Source organism: Tenebrio molitor, chromosome 1 (genome assembly GCF_963966145.1).
Source record: "Tenebrio molitor chromosome 1, icTenMoli1.1, whole genome shotgun sequence".
Classification (NCBI taxonomy): domain Eukaryota; kingdom Metazoa; phylum Arthropoda; class Insecta; order Coleoptera; family Tenebrionidae; genus Tenebrio; species Tenebrio molitor.
In genome coordinates this window covers 32,509,522-32,533,625 of record NC_091046.1, presented here as the reverse complement: position 1 = coordinate 32,533,625, position 24,104 = coordinate 32,509,522, and the positions used below count along the sequence as shown (strand labels likewise).

The window sequence follows — 24,104 nt, the reverse complement described above, 5'->3', positions numbered from 1 at the left end:
TTTAAGGAATTTATTCCATACTTTTGCCGCTCATTGTATAATACTATGTGTTTTTATAAGTATAAAATGAACTTATTTAAACTGTGATATAATAGTAGTTCATTTAACGAGTTCGTGTGTAGATTGGGCTCTTTATGGCATGAGTGGGCCAGTTTAAATCGCGAATGAAAATACCTCAGATAATAAAAGTTTCTCAAACGAATGAAATTTATTATTATTAATTATTATTAAAATGGTAAAGAAAACCCAAAATTTAACCGTCTTTTGAAGCTGCACTAGTATTGCCGTTATTTGTGAATATTGATAGTCATGTTCATGTTATACTATCTCGTATTGTAAATAAAACTCCCAGATATTAAGGATTGATTTAAAAAAATATTTTCATATTTTTGTTAAATAAATAACGGAAAGCAGAAAAAATAGTACAAAGTGTCTATAAAAGAACGTATATCAAGGGTCTTGTAGAATTCAAATGTACAACTACGGCTACGAAATTTTGGCCGTCACTTGTCAGTCCATTGACATGAGATGTAAAGCGGCCCTTACTTATTCGTAATCTCACTTTCTACTATTGCAAGACTTGTCATTTTGATGCTGACTGACTTGCAAGAAAACGCGCTTCCTCATTTCGTGCAATTTTGGAACAGGGATACTATCCGCACTTTATTGAAATAGGGTATTGGTAGCATGTTCGCAACTATGAATGAAGTATGACATTGATAAATTTTTGGATGTCAATCATAATGACAATAAAGCATGGACTATGTACATCCATTTTTTTTAATTGACATGAAAGTGACGGCCAAAATTCCGTGGCCGCAATTGTACATATGTATTTGATTTTTGCCGTTCTGTAGAATATTGTGGTACCAAACAGAAAAACAGAGGTTATGTAAGGCCATTAATGACAGGTTTTTAATAAAAACTATTGTAAGATGAAACGTAATTAATTAGAATATAATTATAAAAACTGAAGAAAATCACAAACAAAACAATTAATGGTAAGACGCCGAACTCACAACTGAGGCTAAGATTTAATAATTTGACATTTGATTGTTGACATCTAATTTGACAGCTTCAACGGTTCGACATATGTAGTTCGACACAATAAAAGTCCACAGGACTTTTGATAAACGTTCTTTTATAGTCACTTTGTACATTATACAGAGTGATCAACAAGAAACCAAATCAAGAGTGCTACCTCATCTTTTGTTTTATCGAAACGTATTTCTAACGAGGATCAGCCGCTTTTATTTACTTGCTGTGCACTCGTTTTGTTGGTTGCCTACCTCTCAAAAATCTATTATTAAATGCCTTTATAAATTTTTTGTAATTCATGAATAATACATTTAAAAGCAAGTTATAATTAATTATTATTTATTATTGATTAAGGAAAAAACACACAGTTACACAAAATTCCTTCATAAGGCACAATCTTGAGTTACAAAATTTTAAAAATAATTATTTTTCACAATTCTTTGTTTTGCTGTTTTCTGTAAGAAAAGTGTAAAAGTTATTTATTATTCTCTAATTTTTGGGTAATTGAGAACTTACTCGTATCTTTTCTAGCAGTGTTTAAAACATTTAAATTACTCCAAGGTCAAAAAATAAGTTTACACAAAAACTGCTCAAAATGTTCTCCATTGTGGTCCAGACAGAATCAAACTCGCCTCTCATAATTTCAAAAACCCTTATGAAGCTGTTAATTTGTTTAGGGTAATGTGTGGGTTTTATTTCTTGCAACACACAAAGGGAAACAAATTAATATCCTTCTTAAAAATTTTCTGATAAGTGCCATAACACAATTTAACTTGTTGTCTTAAACGCCTTATGGAAGTTGAGGGATGTTCCTTGATAATTTGTTGAACATTTTGCACCATTTCTAAAATTTGAACTAAGGACTGACCTGACTTCTTCTTAATGATGGGTTATGATTTGCTAAAATTAGGCACTATAATTTTAAGACATTGATAAACTTGTTGATAACCAATACCATCAGGTTTGGATATCTGGCTTGAAATTCTTCGGTGTAAGGGGGTACAAAGTAAGGCCAGTCTTCATTTTCTTGTTTCACCCTCTTTCGAAAATAATCTAATAAAAATGCCTTCTCTTTAATGGTAAAACCCATTTTACAACTTATTCTGGGATAATTATTGCTTACAACTTAAATAAACGTCTGTAAACTTTGCCGAAATCGAAGATTTGTTTTCTAGGTTAAATCACTTAAATTGTCAACAACAACAACCTTGAATTTTGAAATGTGACATTTCAACGAAGCATCCCCGTACCAGTAGCGTCGCGTTTGGCAATAAAGATGATAATTTACTTACTCTTACATCTTACAAATGTAAAATGTTGCTCTTGTTAATCTTATAAATTGTTTTCCTTATGTTATAATAATAATAAAATGCACAATTATAATTCCAACGTCTAAAATTCATAAGGTATCATTTTTTATTAAGTAGCGTTTGAGACCATAAATTGTCTACGCCCATGTTTTGACCGCTTATGTGCATATGATTTTGCTACGACGTGACCGATAATTTGCAACGCTTGCTCTGATTTGGATTCTTGTTGATCACTCTGTACTCATCTATGTAAGAAGTCCCATATCAAATTTGACAGTGGCGTTAATATTTCTGTAACGATATACACTCAAAACAAAAATTTTAATTTTATAGTAAATTGTGTGGCTGTTTTTTGCACATTAAATAAAATAGATACATAAGCAATTTTTAATATTAAAAATTGTCTTTTAAATGAAATGCACAACATGTTAGTTGTTAGATAAAATCAAACATGCGACCGATATAGACAATAAATCATTCAGAAAAAACATTTGTTCATTGATTTTCATTCCATACTAACCGTCACTATCTAAATTTATGAAATAAAAATATCGTCTATCTAAAATTTGAGCATCTCTTTTTTGTTTCAATTTAACAGTTTTTAGAAAAATCAGCGTGATTTCATAAAGAGATTTGTAACAGATTGCAACATGATAAGGCCATCGTTTCGTAAATAAAACTAAAGCTGCATTTATACTTCCATTTGGTCCATAAGCAATTCGCTACTGTCGAAGGTGTTTGATAGCTTCTCCTTATTTGAGTGATCAAAATACTTCATTCGAGTCCAGACAGCCAACTAATTATTTTTGAAATTAGGAATTGTAAAAGATAGTTCCATCCAGTAAATAAAAATATCATTGCAGACATTTTTGAATTCTTTTTGTTCATTTATTTTCCGGTAGCGTTGCAATATTAGGTATTCATCACGAAAATTTATCATTCCATGTATCTTACACGTAAATTTTTATGCTTTACCTGTGCGTACGCATGACCTAAATTAGGAAATGCAAATGTTAAAAAAATGTTGTTATGTCTACCATGAGGGAAAAACTGCGGCTATAAACATAAAATAAAACTTCACGCTACAGTTCCCGTAAAGTTTACGGCTCTTCTGCAGATACGTTTGTCTGTTTAATTCGACTTCATTCGTGTCAGACTTGACAGAGACAAGTATATCATAAAAATTAAATTATGATTTACGGTCCTCTGTGTGTATTTGCACCTTAAAAATGTAATTTGCACCTTAAGGCTTATCTGCCTATTTGCCACAATGTCGGAGCAGTGTCAGATTATTTCAGCGTGTTTAAACTCGTGCTGGTCCAAGGCCCCAACAATAAATTCATATATTTTTTAGAGCCTAGAAACAAATAAAAGTTTTATTATGGTAGTAAGAGAACCGCCACATCAGCTTCTTTCGTATTGCACTACAAATACCCAAATAAAAGTGTTATCAAGTATCTCATTTCCTCGACAGAATTTGCTGATATTTTAAAAATTACAGGGTGTGAAATTCAGTTTTTCAATTATGCCGCGTCGACGACGTCTCAGCCAATTTTCATCAAAGGAAGGATTAGATTAATTTTTATTAGGTGTAAGGCGGTGTCTGCCTAACGTTCCGATTCTGTACGATGTCACCCTTACCGATTCGATGGGATTCGTTCCTTCGAATTTAAGGGGAATTTCATCTCCCTCGAGACGGCAGTGCCAACGAGATCTGGGACATGAAATATCTTAGGGCGACCTTCTCACTGACCATGCACCACTAACTTTACGAAACTTATTTAGCGCACGCACCATTTTACTTCACTACTTGACGCCGAACAATCCGGTTTATTACGTACAAATTGTTGTTTGAAGTAGTCGATCCGGAAAATTTCATTTCGTGCGTAAATCTTCCTCAACGCCCCATTAAAAATGAGTTCAGTTATAATCGTCAATATTTTCCAGCTTTCATAAAAACATTCTATATATTGGACCGCAATTTTTTATACACAATATGCAGGAAAAAGTAATCATTTTACATTTACCTTCTTGAAATCTTCTTAAAATTGTGTTTCCATATTTTTGGATAGTTCACTGAGCTGAGATAATTCAGTTTTAAAGGTCGCTTAAAAAATATCAAAAATATAAAAACTTCCGATTGGTCGCTCCGTGTATCTATCTGTTCAGTGTAGGTTTCTATCGTAAAACCATATTTTATTAAGCCATAAAATTAATTTAAATCTCATGGAACCGTTTACTTTAGGGTTGAGCTCATAAAAATAAAGTATCAAATTTGCATTAATGTTTGTAATGCCCTCTTTGTCCCTTGTTTACTTCTAACGATTTGTTTTTCTCAAACAGTCGTTATTTTCATTATTTTGGGCACGGAATGTTAACACAGGAAATCTTCTTGGATAACGGTGAACGTATCCGTCTAAATGTCACACATTTTACATGGTATTTAGTTTCCTAACAATGTTATTGTGTAATCGTGTTACCTATTTTGGAGGGAAAGCTCATGGGAAATAGTAAAATTTAGGGGATTTTCCCAAAGGTATACTAAGCACGTTAACAAGACCTTCAAATACCAATTATTACTTGATGCAAGAAGCTGAACGTAATGTCGGGGCTTGTCTAAATAAACTTTGTTTTTGTGGGATTGAGTGTCCTTCAAATTCAGGCCGATGGGGATGTTATGGAATTTTGCCAGGAAATTGTTGAGGGAGAAACTATACTGGTTCTAGTAAATGATAGTGTTATTAGACTATACTGCTTGTGGAGTAAGGGTTAAAAATGTGTTTTGTGCTTATTTCCAATGGGCAATGTTTTGGAAGTAAAGCTGTTTTTGAAACATTTTTAGAAGATAATAGAAATACCTATAAATTCCGATCAAAGCTTCGTTCGGCTGTTCAATGACTCGATTTATTTTTGGTATCTGAATGGACTGAAGGTTTTCAATATTTTTCTGCTTCTACAGTACTTTTATTTTTAACGTGACCTTACTCCCGAGTTAAGTTATTATAATAATTATTTCATTAATAAAACACCTGCCGCTTTATTCTAAAACTTTACATTGTAATTAGCACATTTAAAGTAATTTTTTTAGGTACCAACTCATTTAAAGTAAAGGTCAGATTATTCAGTTTTCGGCTGACATCTGAAAACCTTGTTTACATCGTTCTTAACTAGATTTGCGAGATGCACTTTCATTAGCAGTTGTTAGCAGTATCCCTTCTTTTGGCGCCTTGTTTTTTCGGTGTTATGTAACAAAAAAAAAAAATATATTCGCCACGTTCAATTACAAAGGCAACTAGAAAAAAACGAAATAAGAAATCTCATTTATTTTGAGGAAAAATGCGAGAAATAACAAATAAATAACTACAAAGTTTTACCTTGAAGTGTTGAAGTTTTTTCAGTCAATTTCTGCTAAACCGGAACATGTAATCAGTTTAGAACACATAACATTTGCAGTGTCTTATTTTGATGTGTTTTCTTTAGAAATAATGCTAAATATGGTCATGGTACTTGATAATTATATAAAATTTAGGTGTGCCTATATGAACGAAGTCAAATTTAGATTATTTTTTCCATTAAATAAAATTCAGAATTAGAGCGTATGTTTTCGACTTGAATGTGAATGTGTTTTCTTCTGGTCGGTCTTCGTAAATATTCGTGTTCATATTTGTGGGGGATTTTTTTCTGATATCAGACAAAATGTTAGCTTGATTACCTGTCTTATATTTTATACTGACTATTCAATTCACCTGTTATTTTTCAAATATTAACCAATAAAAGAGCAGATATGTACTTTCGTAGCCTAGCAACAGAAAATTCCAGCGAATATTCCACTCGTGAAAATATAACTGACTATTCCACTAGTGGTCGAGGTGAATATTTTAAACAAACCTTGATTATTATTTTTATTCAAAGAAATTATTACTTTCTGACGAAGTTAACTGAACAATGAAGTCATGTGTAACGCAGATTTGCGAACTAGCTTTGAAAATTTTTATTTTAATCATTGATTTGGTTCATTGAATAGTCTGTCGAATACAACTCGTAGTCAAAGATAGTAGAATATTTTTCCGATGGTATCACTTATGGTCATTACGCTTTTGAACACCATTCGTGCTACGCACTCATGGTGTTCATAAAGCGAATGACCATTCGTGATACCACCACAAAAATATTCGACAATCTTTGACTACTCGTGGTATTATAACTGAATATTTCTTTATAAACATAAAAGTTGTATCATGATATAAGGAGTATACTGTTGTAGGAACCTCATTTTGTAAGTTCCTTTTTTATGAAGTTGCCCCTTTCGCACGTGACTTTCAAGGTAGACGTTTCGCTTGGTCTCCTGCCACTTACAGTACTTTATCTTACAACTACAGCATCAGATAGGATGATAAACTTTTCATTATAGATTACAGGGTGTAATTTTTTCATGATTTCCCTCAGGGTGTCGTGGCCTATAAGAAAAATGAATTATTGTAAGTTACTTTATCACGTTTCTCCAAACATGACAGGAATGTTATTATTGTAAGCCCCAGAGCATATCAGTTAAGCTATGGTTTTCCAGAGTCTATCGCCGATGGGGCTGTTAAAAATGGATTATGAACGCAAAGAAAATTAATTGGATTCTGAATATTCCTCATGTTTGCGAATCGAATAGTTATTTTTCTGGAAAGGGATTGCAACTCGGAGGGTGACAGGCATTACAAGGGGAACGAGGCTACAATTACAATTCATTTACATATCAAAAGCGATCTTTAGAATTTCTGGCACATTGAACGTGTGTTGACTATTGAGATAAGAAAGAGATTCATTCTCGTTTCAAAACAAATACCAATTTAGTTTGAAACGTACATCACTTTGAATCAAAATTCACACGGTGTACCCAATTTGCTTCTATCTAAAATAATAAAGAATAAAAGAGAGTACACGGAGATTCCTTTAATCTTAAATAGTAATTTTAATAAAACTTGGAATTTTCTTTTGGAACTTTAACATTTATCTCGGTTCTAAGATCCATAAAAGTTTTATCTGACACTTTATATTACCCCAACGAGTTTTTATTATCTAAAAACGATTCAGAGGACACGATGCGGCCGAACCTTTTGTTATCGCGCCCGGGGAAAAATCATGATTCCTGTGTCTTAAGTAAACTTGTATGAGATACGCATTTCGACTAATTGTCTTGAAGCCTGTTTAGCTTGAGAATGACTTGGCACATTTGTATTTGAGTCAAGCGTCTACCTTAATGGCGTCTAGTAATGTTCAAGAGTATATAGAGACGTGTAAAATGGCAGGAATTGCGAGAACAGCCCGCCCTAACGAGCTCTAATCAAGTATCATGGTGCAAATAGAGTCGCTGAAGTTTTTTTTTTTTGGTTAACGTGAATCATTTCATGGTGGATCGTCGAAACTTCCTTGCACTAACTTCAAGAGCGGAACATTGGCAAGGAGTTATTGTCCGTGAAATCCCCTTATTCTTCCGTTTTACGATGTCTTGTTCGTTATCGGTCCACGTTCCTTAAGTTCAACTTCTCATAACTGACGATGTAAAAAATTAAATCAGCAAACCGCCCGTAATTGGCTTTTAAAATAAATTGTTCCTTGAATGAGATCTTTAGATTGTAAGAAGTAACGTTACTAATATGGTGCCGGATGAAATGAAGCTAATCTCTAAGTAATTACTTCTAGTCAATTTATCCTCGTTTTAGTTGAATTGTTTATCAACCTTTTCAGGTTACCATTTATATCCTTCATTAAAACTAGAGTGGACTTTGATGTTGCTTCGAAAAACTCACCGACACACTAAATTATGTGTTTTTGGGAATGAAGTGATTCATGATGAACATAGATAGATGAGAAAATTCACTGAATCGGTTAATTTAATTGCTTCTTGTAAACGTAATAGACTATGTTTTCGTTATTAGATATTATTAACTTTCTTACCACAACCAGCTTTGTGCAGTCAAGCGGGAAGTAAGCGTAGAGGTGTATATTTCATGTTGGTACTGTAAACAACTGGTTATCTGCAGTTTTGAAGATAAAAAGAATGTCTTTAGGCATCCTTAATGAAAAAGGTAGTTTTACGTACTCCCAAGCGGACGAAATGTAACTCTTTTTCGGACGCTCTTTTTTCGGTCGCACTTTTTCGGACGCTGACCGTTGCGCCATCCGTTGTTTTTTTTAGTAAGTTAACAATGAAATCGACAAGTATTTTATTTGCCTGAAAAAAGTGTATCGTTTATTTCTGAGTTACAGTTGCTGCCACGGAACAGTTTACATTATTATTTTTCTATTGCAATTTTGTAAAAAACCATTGGCGTATGGCCTACACCAAATATTAATTTGCGTAGCAAAAAGTTACCCTTGTATAGTATAATAAAATAATTGTTTAATTTACAAAGCAGTTTTAATTAATTACACGCTGATACGCCATTGTTAATAAACGTCATATTGACACAAAAAAGTCCATTTACACTGCGTAAAAATTGAAAAAGAACCCCTGATATGTGATTGTATAAATGTAGATGTAAACTGTTCTGTGGCCGCAATTGTACGTTCATATAATATACATAATAGATAGCAACAGCGAAAGTGATGAATAAATGTCTAATACGCCGCGACCGGACGTCGCAGATGATAATCGCAGTAATTGTCCCGTCATCGTCACCATAAATTGCGTAAATAAGGACGTAGTCGTATTGCAAACAGTAAATTTCTCGTTTTGTTGGCAAGCTGTTAAAAAATACTATGAAAAAATTGTTAATATGTATTAATAAATGTATCCATTTGAAAAAAGTAGATACAGCTGAATTAAAAAAACAAAAAACGGAAACGAAATTTTTCCTAATGTAATACCTGTTCACGTTGTAAAGAACCACTGTGGTACCTGTTGCTATGACATCTCATATAAAAATTAATGCTAAATGCATCACCATAGTTCTTTACAACGTGAACGGTTATTAAATTTGGTTTTAAATATTTGTCAATTAATTGTCCATTTGACAGTACCTATCAAATAATTTTTAAAAATGTATTTGAATTATTTATTTATAAACTGACATCGTCAAATAATTCTTGCCTATTTCTAAACGCCCTTTTCAAACTATGACAAAAATGAAAAAAAGGTGTCATTTTTTGACATTTCCCGTTTTTTTGCAATCAGCTGTACAAAATAAATTTGTTATTTTTCCAATGATGTCTTTTGCTTTGTATAGTTTGTGCGGTCGCCTAAAAAATTTAATGTGCGCCTCTACCAAAAAGTGCTTTTTGTCCTCGCCTGTTTTCAAGCCTCGGTTAGAAAATCTAGACTCAGACGAAAAAGATGCACTTTTTGGCCTTAATATACTTACAAATAACTAACAAGTGTTCAATTGAAATGTTCATCAAGTTGGTTTTGACTTTATTTTTTAAAAGACAACAACATTGTAAATTAAGTTGGTTAGACAAAGATAGCGACAAAGATCAAAGCCAATTTGATGAACTTTTCAATTGAACAAGTGTTATTATCGAGTTATAGTTATTCGCGACAGATACACCACTTGCAATCATATCATATCATAATATTACATTTATTCAGTATTGCTACCCAGTAATAACGAGCAAATTGATAATTATGTGAAGCAATGACAACTCCACTTGATACATCCTCTTCTAAATCTAAAAAGACCCTAGATTACCTGGCACGCTAAATTCCAAAGAGTAGATGGTTTTAGCAGGACCAAACAATTATTAAGCAACAACTTAGAACGTGATCGTCATAGATTCTCGAATATTGCGTATTATACCGTGAGATCATTTAAGGATGAACTCAGTAAAAAGTTGCGGAATTCTTATAATGCTATGAAACGTTAATTACGAGAAATCAATATTTGAAAAAATAGTTTTTAATTTTTGGAAACGAATTGTAATGAGTTGCAAGTAAATTTTGTGTTTATTTTCTTGATATTTAGATAATTACTTACATGTGATTTTACAATCTTTTGATTAAGACTGTACGTGAAAGTAAACAAAAGCGCACTGAATTTCAATTTTCATTGATTTCTGTTAAAGTTCTTAACGTAACTGCAGTAAAACGTGCGATATGAGTGTAATGTTGCATACCGACGTCCATTATATGCATTTTGTTCTCTTTTATTGAAATTAAAACAGATACATAACCTCAAAAACCGTGTTTTTCCACATGTAATTAGCGATTACAAGGAAAATCCTCGACCAACTTTTTTTGTAAATTCATTAGAAAATTCTACGATATCGATACTTTATGTGTGAAAAATTTAAGAAAAATTGGCCTTTTTGAAATATGTTTTTTATCAATTTTTATGCGACCATTGCTCCATTTCTCATAAGAACGCGTGTAAAATATCCCGAAATTTTAAAAGGTAATAACTTTAAAAATCCTCGACCAATTTTTTTTAAATTTGGCACAGTACAGTATCCTTAAATTTATAATTAGAGCAGGCTACGACTGACATCTTGTTTTGGTTTGTCAAAGTGACGCTTCAAAATTCAACAAAAAATATCCAACTGCGAGTTAACACATCCGGCTTGGATACAACTGTTAACTCGCCGTTTCATAATTTCTATTGAATTTTGAAGCGTCACTTGACAATTCAAATCGAAGTGTAAGTGGTGTTGCCAATATAATTTTAAAGTCATAGCCTGCTCTAATTATAAATTTATATGATCTCACGGTATTAGGTACATTACACTACGTAGGTATTTATTATTATTTTCTGACCTGTCAGACACCCGGTAACATGGCATGCAGGGTGGATTTATTTATTACCTACTACTATATAAAAACTGTGTGTAAGTAAAATTAACCTAAAATTCATCTCCCCTTAATATCGCGTCACCTGGCGATCCAGCGACTAGTTGTTTCCATTAAGGATTTTATTGCATCCTAAATTACATTCAAATTAGCGCAATGCATTTCACAAGGTACAGTGCACAATGAAAGGGAACCTTCTTCATAAAATTTATTACAGAAAGAATGACTTGAAAATACTAATTGCAAAGTAGTCAACAGAATCATTTCTACTATGGTCCATATAGTTTTCATTACAATATTATACAAGTAACGAAATGAAGGGCTGAAAAAAGATTACACAAGATGAACTTAATTTAAACAGGTAAAAATTGCGCCTCTTAATACTCGTAGCTATTGAGTCATATTTTAAGCATAACTGATAAGCGTTCGGTAAAGATGTATTACTAACCACATGTTACATCACATGTGTTTTTCAATTGGCAAATAAGGATTTTAGCAACTTTTTTCGAGTTTCTTTAATCATTATACCGGGTGTAGAATTGGTTTACGAGACATAGGATTTTACATGTAAAAATAAAGAGTTTCAATTATTGGCTCCCCTAACAATTTTATGGCAAAATAGTTAAAATGAAAGTTAGAGAGAATTAAAATTACTGTCTAATTTCAATCTTAGTTTTATTCTAACATCTTGTGGTACTGAAAGAAAGGCAAGAAAAGAGTTAACACAAAAATACTAAAAAGTACTACTAGGCATGAAATTTTATTTCTTTCTTTAAATGGTATTATGGAGGATCTTCTTTAAGAAACTTCCAAGCAATATTTGCTTCAGATTTCCCAGACCGACCAATTTCAGCCATAGAAACAATTCGAAGAATTGGAGAGAAGTTTGAACATTTAATGGAAGATACCTTTTCATTCGTCCTGTAGTCCTGTACGAGTTCATTTGAAGGGCAGATCAAAAGAAAATTAAATAATAGTGACAAATAATTTTAGAAGTCAAATTTCATTGCTAGTACTGCTTTTTAGTATTTTTGTTTTAACTCCTTTCTTGCTTTTCTTTCAGTACCACAAGATGTTAGAAAAAAACAAAGAGCGGAATTAGACAGTACTTTTAATTCTCTCTAACTTTCATTTTAACCATTTTGCCATAAAATTATTAGGGGAGCCAATAATTGGATCTCCTTATTTTTACATGTAAAATCCTATGTCTCGTAAACCAATTCTACACCCGGTATGTATTTGATTAATGTCGTAATATTGTTAGTTTTTAACAATGGTAACCTACACCTAAGTAGATAACGATGAGTAGTTTTGCAAATTTCATTTCTACTATCAAAGAAGTAGGTATCTGTACTTTTCTAACATAGAATGAAAAGTGTATGTTCTTGTTTTCACAAAGAGTAGATATACATAGTCTGTTTTTTTTTTATTAAAGAACCACTAACACCGCAATTTGCACCCAAAATAGAGCTGGCACTTTTGACCTAGGGTGAAAACTCTCATCAGTCATCACATAAGATTGAGGTTATGTAGCTTAGTAGCTTAGATTGTTAATGAAGTTAATAGCAACTGACTTGAGAGTTTAATAAATATCTCATTTTGCGAGTCATTTTTAATTACACGTTCAAATTTTAAACGCGAGTTTGCGTAATTTCAAGGACATTAAAAATGACGCGTTGGCGGGTATAGCCAATAGATATCATTAAATTCCCTAAATCAACAGGTCGTGGTTCTTTGATAAAAAAACAGACTATACTTGTTTCCATTATGGATTTTGTTGAATGTTAAGTGACAAAAAAATGATCGCAATGCATTTTACAAGATAAAATGTATAATGGCAGTGAACCTTGCTTATAAAATTCATTACAAAAAGAATGACCTCCGTTCGATTCGTTAAAGTAAAAGGAAAACGATGTCATTCAGGCGTGAGAAGTCCAAATGAATGTATTTAATAGAATTTTTTTAATAAAAAAGCTGAGATTATTGGTGATAATAAAAACATGTTTTTTTTTAAACATGCGTTATTAATTGTACTGTATACTTTGATTTATCATACCGGGTGTCAAGGCGAAGAATTCTGATGTGTTTATCTCTACTTACATTTACAAATTTGAAATTTTTAAGACGTGAGTCATCCCATAGAGAGACGTCACTACTCTGCCTGCAGTCATTCCTAGACATCTCCACTTTAAGATTTTAAATGTTATAATAATAATAATGTTAATGAAAGAGAACATCATTTTTTGTACCTCTATGCAAAAAATGAGTTTTTTTAGATATTTGACTTTCAAGTTTAAAAAATTGAATATAGGGTGTACCAATATCACTGGAGGGGCTCGTAATTGTGGACTCTGTGGACACATATCTTGAAAACATTCATTGTCACTTTTTTTACACAGACGTCCAAAAAAAAAATAATAATAACCACACACACATTTAAAATTCTGAAGCGCGGGTAATTGGGGGCAGCTGGGGGCAGGGTATTGACGTGATATCTATACTAAATTACGTTCCCACAGGCGTTTACTGGCCTTTATCTTAAAATTTCAGATTTTTAAAGCTAAAGACATCAGAAATAAACGTACACGAATTTTTAGAACTGATAGCCGGTACCTATAATCCTACTCATTATGATACTGATGTTAGTTCAGTTTTTCATTCAATTAGTCCGATTTTGTTTCAAAATTTAGCAAGATTGTTATTGAACAATATTGATTTTGCATAGATCCAACCAATCAACAGCTTCATATCATAGCAACTGCAATATTGTTATATAGCAATATTGGTAAATTTTAAAACAGAATCGCACCAATTATTAGTTAGCATTGTAACTGTTGTAGATGACCATTCCTTATGCCCCAAAATGTCCTACAAGATAGGATATGTCTCATTTAGTTATACCTTTGAATCACTAATTCATAATTGCAGTCCGATTTTACTCGTACTCCACTAATAGAGCGCGCCGACACTGAGGGTATTGTGGTGGGAGTTATTCGCTAGCGTTTGACCATTTTTCGCCGGTCTCTGGTGATTACTGATTAGGATTACACACATGCATTGATCTGTGTTTTTTAAAACTGAACATAGGGACTAAGTATAAGTAGACTACAAAATATGTCCCGGTATAATAATTATGTAAAACTGCAAAAGTTGTAATTAATTATTTTGACTATTCAATTCACCTGTTATTTTTCAAATATTAACCAATAAAATAGGAAATATTTACTTTCGTAGCCTAGCAACAGAAAATTCCAGAGAGTATTCCACTAGTGGTCGAGGTGAATATTTTAAACAAACCTTGATTATTATTTTTATTCAAGGAAATTATTACTTTCTTACGAAGTTAACTGAACAATGAAATCATGTGTAACGCAGATTTGCGAACTAGCTTTGAACATTTTTATTTTAATGATTGATTTGGTTCATTGAATAGTTTGTTGAATACAACTCATAGTCAGAGATAGTAGAATATTTTTCCGATGGTATCATTCATGGTCATTGCGCTTTCGAACACCATTCGTGCTACGCACTCATGGTGTTCATAAAGCGAATGACCATTCATGATACCACCACAAAAATATTCGACAATCTTTGATTACTCGTTGTATTATAACTGAATATTTTTAAATTTCTTTTTTCTACTAGAGTTTGGAAAACTTCAACATTGTAATACTAATTTGAGTTAGGAAAAGTGAAAAATTTCCTACTAAGGGCGGAAATAATATTTCAACACTAAAAGTTCAATTTTGGTTGTTTCCTGGGATACGTAACGTAAAAACTGGTATTTAATTGAGACAAAAGCTTAAACGCCTTCACAATTTTTCACTAATAAATTGTTTATGGTAACGAAAGCACAACAATTTTGATTTCGCTTTTTAATTTAGAAATAATTAATAGTATATTAAAAATATCCAAATTTTATATATTTTCCAAACTCCAGTAGAAAAAATCATGTGTGCAATTCGTAGGAAAAGTGTTTTTTCCGTACTCGTCGCGTTTTTAATCTCGACTTCGTCTAGATTAAAAATTCCGCATCTCGTACGGAAAAAAATCACTTTTCCTAACTTATTGCACAAATAGCTATTTACTTTATTAAGTAATTACAGGCTAGTAATTTGGAACTTCTTTTTCTGTAACGTTATTGTTCGTGGATTGTTGTCTTCATACATGTCTAAAACGTCATTCGTTGTTCATTATTTTCAGTACCTTTTTAAAACTAGTTTATCTACAAATTGTTGATAGTCGAAAAAATTTTTTTACTATCGCATATCTAATTCGATTTTTCATTTATACCGGCTGTAGAATTGGTTTACGAGACATAGTTAAAATAGTTAAAATGAAAGTTAGGGAGAATTAAAATTACTGTCTAATTTCAATCTTAGTTTTATTCTAACATCTTGTGGTACTGAAAGAAAGGCATAAAAAGAGTTAACACAAAAATACTAAAAAGTACTAGGCATGAAATTTTATTTCTTTCTTTAAATGGTATTCTGGAGGATCATCTTTAAGAAACTTCCAAGCAACATTTGCTTCAGATTTCCCAGACCGACCAATTTCAGCCATAGAAACAATTCGAAGAATTGGAGAGAAGTATGAACATTTAATGGAAGATACCTTTTCATTCGTCCTGCAGTCCTGTACGAGTTCATTTGAAGGGCAGATCAAAAGAAAATTAAATAATAGTAAAACCACCCGACAAATAATTTTAGAAGTCAAATTTCATTGCTAGTGCTGCTTTTTACTATTTTTGTCTTAACTCCTTTCTTGCTTTTCTTTCAGTACCACAAGATGTTAGAAAAAAACAAAGAGTGGAATTAGACAGTACTTTTAATTCTCTCTAACTTTCATTTTAACCATTTTGCCATAAAATTATTAGGAGAGCCAATAATTGGATCTCCTTATTTTTACATGTAAAATCCTATGTCTCGTAAACCAATTCTACACCCGGCATAAAAATTGTGTATCAACTCGTAATTTGAATGCTACAATAAGTGTTTGAGTTTTAAAACAAGTAGGATATGTATGCTGTTTGCATTCATCGTTTATTACTTGGTAAAACATAAATATAATAGATAGTATTTAACAACTGACGGACAACATGTTGGAGTGACTCCCGAGAGATTTAAATGCAAGAATAAAAATGTTTTTTTGTGTTAGAAACGTTTCTTGTTATTTCAAGTGGAAGTCATTTTCATTGTTTTAGGTACCTACTCTTTACACAAAAATAGTTATTTGTACAACTAGTTATGAAAGTCATACTTTTTTTCAGGAATTTACAAATATGTGAAAAAAAGAGACTTTCATAACGTGTTGTACGTACTATTTTTTGCGTATCGATGTAAATTGAGAAATTTGGTCCGAAAGGATTTATGAAAAAAAAATAGGTATGCTTTGACAATCATCTCCAAGGAGATGGAATAAAATGATGCAAAAAAGAACTACTTTCACTACGATTTTTCGTGTAAAACAGTGCTACTTTCACTACGATAAGCAAAAAAAAAAAACAGGATATTAATATGTTAGAGTAGAAAAATATTTTGAAGTAAAAGCTGTGTCCCCTTACATGGTTATGATGTGAAATATTCTTTTTACATTTTTCCAGGGTTGGTTTGTGATTGAGCTAAAAAATTTCATTGTTGTGAAAATATTTACGGTCCCAAGTTTTGGCAATTCTCTGTAAATACAGACCGTATTTTATGCATAATAAAACCGAAGAATCGAAAAGCGTTAATGTATCCCCGCAGTGAATTACTAGCTGTCGGTTTCGGCCCATTTCGCAGCTTTTACAGCGTCCAGTTGACGCCAATAAATTAGGGGAAGGAGCTTTGATGGCCAGCATCGGAGATTAAAACTTGTAGCTCACCCACTCGTTTACCATACGAGAATTTAACAAAGATATTAAGAGCAGATTACATTGAATTATGTTTTTAACGGCTCTTTAATATAACTACGAGTGGAAACAAAAGCCTCTGCCACTGGGGGCCTCTGCAGGACCGAATGAAAAAGCTCGTGCCCCCGAGACCGTTTGCTCTTAATTCTGATGAATTTCGACGCGCTTAACCAAAATTGTTCTCCACACATGTATTTTGTGCAAGTTTTAAATTCACGATGCTATAAATCTTCGTTTTTACATATTTTTCTACTTTGTTCGTTTATAAGTCCACCCCACCGCATCCTAAATCATAATGGCAACTAAAGTAATTCCAGCAGCCGTTTAATTGCTAAATTTGAATTTTGTTCTGTAGGTTGTCTCGCAGTGGATATCCGTTGTTTCGATTATCTTATTGTGAGTTTTGACATGAATTGTGTCGACGGTGTCACTGACGGCAATAAAATGCAATGAGTACCTTCTGATTCTGACTAGTTGTGCAATTTTAGTTTTGAAAAATGAGTTGGCTTTAATTGCGGGGTGTAATCCAATTAATCAGGCAACCTTTGTCACTTTGCAACAGTACAATACAATACATATCCAAACGATGGTGAATGATAAATCTCCCGGAGAGGCAGCTCAACGCAATTCTGCTATTTGTCATTTCTTGTCTGTTAAAGACAGATTAATCTTGATAAACAATAGATGCGCCTCTCACTCGAGAAATTGATGTTTGCATCTTGTGTTTGTTTATAATTAAATAAAAAGAAGCATTACTATTGATGCAGGAATGTTATGTCTTGATATGAAGGTGAACTCTATCGATTATACTCTTATCCATTCGGGTTCGTTCCGAGTTTCCCTAAGTAGTTGTCATTTATCGTTAGGCCCGTCAGTCTGCCACTTACAGTTCTTGAAATCGTGTTGAATTTCTATTATTCCTTCTACCCTTACATGTTAAAGGCGTTGATGGTTTGGGACTTTTCGGACAATTTACGTCTGTCGAAATGTTCTTTTTGTTATAAAAACACTTTGCAAATTTCTCTAAATCACCATTATAGAGAAGAGCATTTTCTGAAAAAACATAAAGGAAAACTGAATAACGATTGAAAACGTTTCTGATACTTATTTTACAATTTATGAAAGATATAATATGCAAAAAAACAGGAATTGATAACTATGTAGATAGGTAAAACAAAATAAGTTAACATATATTTTCCCAACAGCGATATAGTCAGGAAAGACACCTTGAGAGTTTAATTTTTATTTGCGGTTTTTCGGCATTGTCAAAAAGTAACTAGATATTTTGTAAAACCTGTAACACTTACGAAAGGGGAAAATTATAATATACAGGGTGTTTCTGAAATACGTGTGTTAATTTTAACCAGTGGAAGAACGCGCCAAATCATGGAACTTTTCTCTATAACATTTTTACGTAAAAGCAATACAAATTGATTTAAAATTTGGAATAAATTAACCGTGTATACCCGCCTATGGGTAAGGGCGAAAATTTTCTGTTGTGATAGAAACAGTGCTTTGTTAAAAAGTTCCATTGCTATAGAAAAAAATAAATAATCAAAATTTAAATTCTCATGGTTACAAAAAATAGAAACTACAGTCCATTCCATTTAAGAATGCAGTAGATGTCGCTTCGAATGGAGAACGTTTCACACTAACGAACGCGGTAAATTTGAAAACATACATTCCAAGCAAAATTAACAAAAAAAAGTCATAAAGGAACTTACGGTAGTGGTATTCTAATAACAAAATTGTAGTTTAATGATCCGTTTGATACAAAAACTCGATAAGTTTGACACTAATAAACCAAAAAATCTATCAAATTTCAAAATTTTACAGTAGTATCAAAAATTGAACATTGCCTAGTGTAAACTTTTCTCTCATTTTGACCAATCAACGACGGGAAAATAGTTCCTATGCTATTCTACACTGCATACTTAAATGGAATGGACTGTAGTTAAGCACACAAAACGACTCGTTTGGTAAAAATTGTGGGGCAAACAATCTTGGAATACTTTTACGAATTTTACAAAATGTTATAAAGAAAAGTTTCATAAATTGGCGAGTTCTTTCACTGATTACAATTAACACACGTATTTCAGAAACACCCTGTATGTATAATAATATAATGATAATAAGTAAACAGCACCCCAAATCTGCTATTGAAAGATTTAATTTACCACGCGAAAACGGTGGTAGGGGTTTTTTAAATCTAGAAATACTGCAACACAATCAAATTGATTCACTAAAAAATTATTTTCTCAATAGAGCTCGTGATAACACCTTTTTTAATGCTTTGGTTTCAGCCGATAAAGGTTACACATTTTTAAATTTAAGTGATAATATAATTTCAGATATTGTTGAGCCAAATATACCTGACACTATAGCAAATATAAAACAGAAGTCTTTACATGGGAGATACTTTAAATAACTGGAACAACCAGAAATTAATTTTCAGGCTTCTCATGCATGGCTCAAGAAATCAAATATTCACCCTGAGACGGAGGGTTTTATATTTGCAATACAAGATCGTGTTATAAATACATACAAGAAATTATAAAAAACACATATGCGGTTTTCAATCGATCATTGATAAATGTAGGATTTGCGGAACTGAAGGGGAAACAATTGAACACATCATTTCTTCTTGCACCGTTTTGGCTCAAAGCGAATATAAGAAACGTCATGATATATTCGCTAAAATTAAAGAATACACAACATTATAGTTATAAACCAGAAAGTTGTTTGGAAAATGACAATTACAAATTATATTTTGATCGAACAGTTTTAATTGACATTCATATTACGCATAACAGACCAGACAATATTATTTTAAATAAACAACAAAAGCAAGCAAAAATTCACATAATATAACACAAAAATTAATAAATATTTAGAGATCTCCGTTGTTATGAGAAATCTTTGGTGTTTAGAAGAAATTTCGATTTTACCACTTATAATTTCAGCAACGAGAATAGTACTGCAATCTCTTTTTAAAAATTTAAAAATTCTGGATTTAGAGAACACATTGGTAGTTGAAATTCAAAAAGGTATATTATTATACTCATGTCATATCGTGAGGAAGTTCCTTAACATTGACACAGAACATAATATAAAAACACAACAATGTCAAAATGTGGAGGCGAGACGCCGGTAGTTATGTTGATTAGCACTACACTATTACTTGATAGTAATATCCGTAATAGTGTATGTACTCCGGCAAAATTGCCGTGCCGCCGGGTGGTGGAGGGAAAAAAGAAAAGTATAATTCAACATAATTCTATTTCTTGTTTGAGTAGTTATTCCCATATCTACATCTGACAATACCTTATTTTGATTGAAAATCTATCGCTGCTGAACTGATGATCATTGATCAGCTACTTGGAATTTGTATAATTTTTGAAGTACTCCCGAGAATGTTTCTGGCTGATATAGATTACTCTGTTCCTTCTTTCCCATAATTACAGCCATCAGGTTTCTTGATGCAGCACTCCCTTTGCTTACTTCCGGAATTTTCACTAAAACGGTTTGTCCTGTATTTTGCTCTCTTCCAACGGTCGGGAACCGTACTTGTGTACAACGATAGATTAATTATTTTTAACGGAGGTCTGACAAAAATGTATCTGCAGTTCCTTACCAAAAACGACGGCAACATGTCGTCACCAGATGTGTGGTTTTACGGAGCTTGTTCAAAGCATAAGACAGTAACCGTGTTAAATATCACTGGCAGCAAAAAGAATGAATACCTTCAAGTATTCACTTCAAGCAGTCATATTTGGGGGTTTGGTGGCAAAGGCCGTTTTCTGACCTTGTCCTTAACACATACAAATATTTATTTTTAAGAACAAATTTAAACTATTGTTTAAGTCATCACAACCCCGGTAAAAAAATTTATTTGGACATAATACATATTACGGATAAATACATATTCAATCGTTCCGTGCAAAAAACTATTAATTCATTACTGCCATTAATAAAATATTTCTATAGTAGGTACAAAGTATTATTAACATAATTTTAATGTGACATTTCATTCACAAACATTTCGACCAATAAATAGCATTCCATTAATCAACAATGAGTGCAGATTTTCAATCAGTAAAATTAATTAAGCCAAAATTTCACCGCCTCTACCTGATATTTAACGCCAGTGAAAGACGAAATTTTCTAAACAATATGGAAATCAAGTCAATTTTATCGTAGGTAAAATAACAAGACCAAATTTTTTTATCGGATAAATTTGTCAATTTTACTAAAACTTTTTGCTTTGACAATTTTACGAGTTGAATTTGGGCATTTTTATTATGGTTAGGCCAGAGAGCTTTGAATAAAAATGCCCAAATATCAACGAGTGAAATTGTCTAAAGCAAAAATGCTAAAGTGAAAATTGTGAAATTTATCAGATATAAAAAATTAGGTCGTGTTATTTTGGCAAGATTAATTCCAGAATACAAACTTTAACGTTAGGTAATTATTTATTTATAATACAGTTATAAAAAACACAATTATTAAAAACAATTTGAGAATCTGACAGGAGTAGCATGCAATTTTAATCACTTTTGACAGATGACAGAGTAGCAGGACGTTTTAATCGCGATAAACATTTTTGATTGGATAAAAGCAAGCGTTCTGACTGGCTGAACACGCACGTTTGATGTACGTGGGAATTAATCGCTTTAAAATGTTACATTTATAAACTGTCTCTAGAGCTGCGTCTCGTATTCTATGATAATAATATGTAAAACAACATTTCTTGTTTTGGAGAAAGTTTGTCAATTTTATTTCTTTTCATTTTCGAAAATGAATAAAAAACATGGGATGTGAGAAAGTATCGATTTCTAATGTCGATTAGGAAGTTCAGTAGGTGTTCCTCAAAATGCGATGAAGACCTAGTTGTGTATATGAAAGGCAATTCTCCAAGTTTTGCAAGAAAAAAAAAAGAATTAATGGCCGATACCCCACTAAACTGTTTAGCAGATACTGCACAGCAATGGAGATTTAACATTAAGAAATATCGTGGTAACGACTACAAAGAATCATGCGTGAAGTTTATTTGGTGTCACATGGTTGCAGGAAAACTACTTCCGCGATTTTGGTATAAAAATTGATCCATTCTTAGATATGTATTACGTTTAAAGATGAAAGACTTGTCAGCGATTCGAAATCAAAGATTTTCAGACAAAAGATACTAACCTAGTGATCAGACATTAACATTGGAAGAGATCCAGATGATGGAGAGAAGATACTCTTGAAGGTAAAAATTACACACCGCACAACAATTATTATCGAATCACTTTGTTTCTTAAGTATATAGCAAATGGTCTGCAAACATTTGGTATAAATAGACTAAATTTAATCTTTAAGAAGATTTCAACCCTATATTGGAATAATAATAGATTTTTGCACTGCTTGTGTTAATTTTTGTTGACTGTATGCAAGACATTGCAGAACCATCTCGTTGGCCACAATACTTTAGAGCGAATTAATCAATGACTGTGACTCCTTATGTTGATATGTGCAATATGGATTTTATACAATTCCATTCTCGGAAGGATAACACAGAAAAAAAAATTAAGTTAAAGTTCAAATTTTACATGTAAAGAGCGATCAAATTAATTTGTAATCGAGTCATCCATGGATTTGAATCCGTGTGTCTTTTCGATTGATATGCCCAGATCTAACCTGTGTTTTAAGCTGTCTTTTATTTTTTTGTTCAAGAAACGACATACGATTTCGGATTCATGGATAACTCGATTACAAACTAATTTGATCGCTCGATATAAACATATGTTATGCGATAATTGTTGTGGGGAGTGTATTTCACATATATGCTTTCGAACTGGCATGGAGGGGCAACGAAGCCGCAAATTGTAAAATTTATTTATTTAAGAATGATTTGATAACAATGGATAATAGACAAGAAAAATAGAGTATTATTTTTGTGAAAAGAGCGCAACTCGTTCCAAGTTGCTAGCAACTAATAAATGATTAATCATGAATAATGAAGATAAATAATTTTGTCCTGCTTGGTTATTAAAAACGCTGTTGGGAGAAGGGCATCGTGCAATAATAAGTGACAGATTATTATTTTTAACTGTAAATCCAAATGATTTGACAAAAATATGCCTGCACGTATATATGCAAATATCTTATCACAGTGGATTAAAGAATCTGCAGAGAAAATTAGGATGGACACAAGTGAAAATTACTGATCAGGTTTCTGCAGTATCTGCTTTAGCGAAATACAGGTGTCCCAGAGTTGCGAAAAAGCTCCATAACTTGTTTGTTATTAAAGACATCAACTTTTAGTTTTTTCTAGATGATAGCTACGCTTCTACTGCACATTCGGAAAATTTTGCGGTATACAGTGTGTTTCACTATTATAAAAACACTAAAGTTATGTTTTTTTAAACGCAACCTACCCAGTTTGATTTTATTTTTGAATTCTATGCTAAATTATGAATCAAATTTATACAGGTCGTTTTTACATATCTGCCATCGTTTTTGATCAGTGGCGCTTTTTTTTACCAGAATTCCGAATTTCAGGGGTCCCTTCGAAAATTCGTACCTTCCAAATCGTTGCACATAAATTAAAATGATTGACGCTGTTTGATTTCTGAATGTTTGCCGCATCTGTGGAGTGTTTACTCAACAACCTGCTCAGTCGCATATGCTTACTGCGATTTTTTAAACATAACGAACTAAAAATGTCAAAAACTCATTTTTTTCAAATGGCACCTCGTATTTATTATTGCACTGGTCGAGAGCTTTTTTGTCAATCTTTTGAACAATATAAGGTTTGTATAGTCGAATCTGAAAATTTAGGGTGCTATCCTAAAATCGCTAAATTTGGTGCAATTTTTTTATTAAAAAGACAATACAAAAATCTAGTAGGCCTAACAAAAGATAATCACACAATATGGTCACTCCATAAAGATGAATCAACCAACAAAACAAAACATTTAATTATTTTAGTGATTTTTAGTGATTTTAAGATAGCACCCTAAATTTTCACATTCGTCTATACAAACCATATACTGTTGGAAAGCTTGTCAAAAAATAAATGGGGGGTGCCATTTGAAAAAAATGAGCTTTT

General features: G+C 32.3%; 1 protein-coding gene and 1 long non-coding RNA gene across 5 annotated transcripts in view; both read right to left on the bottom strand.

The window, feature by feature from the left end:
- tei (teiresias) overlaps positions 1 to 24,104 on the bottom strand; it is a 281,205-nt gene that overhangs the window by 35,421 nt on the left and 221,680 nt on the right. The window lies entirely within an intron of this gene.
- LOC138126530 (uncharacterized) lies at positions 1,361 to 2,584 on the bottom strand. Its single transcript, XR_011157867.1, has 2 exons — positions 1,555 to 2,584; positions 1,361 to 1,493 (listed from the first exon to the last, which is right to left on the bottom strand). It is a non-coding gene; the product is annotated as an uncharacterized lncRNA (long non-coding RNA).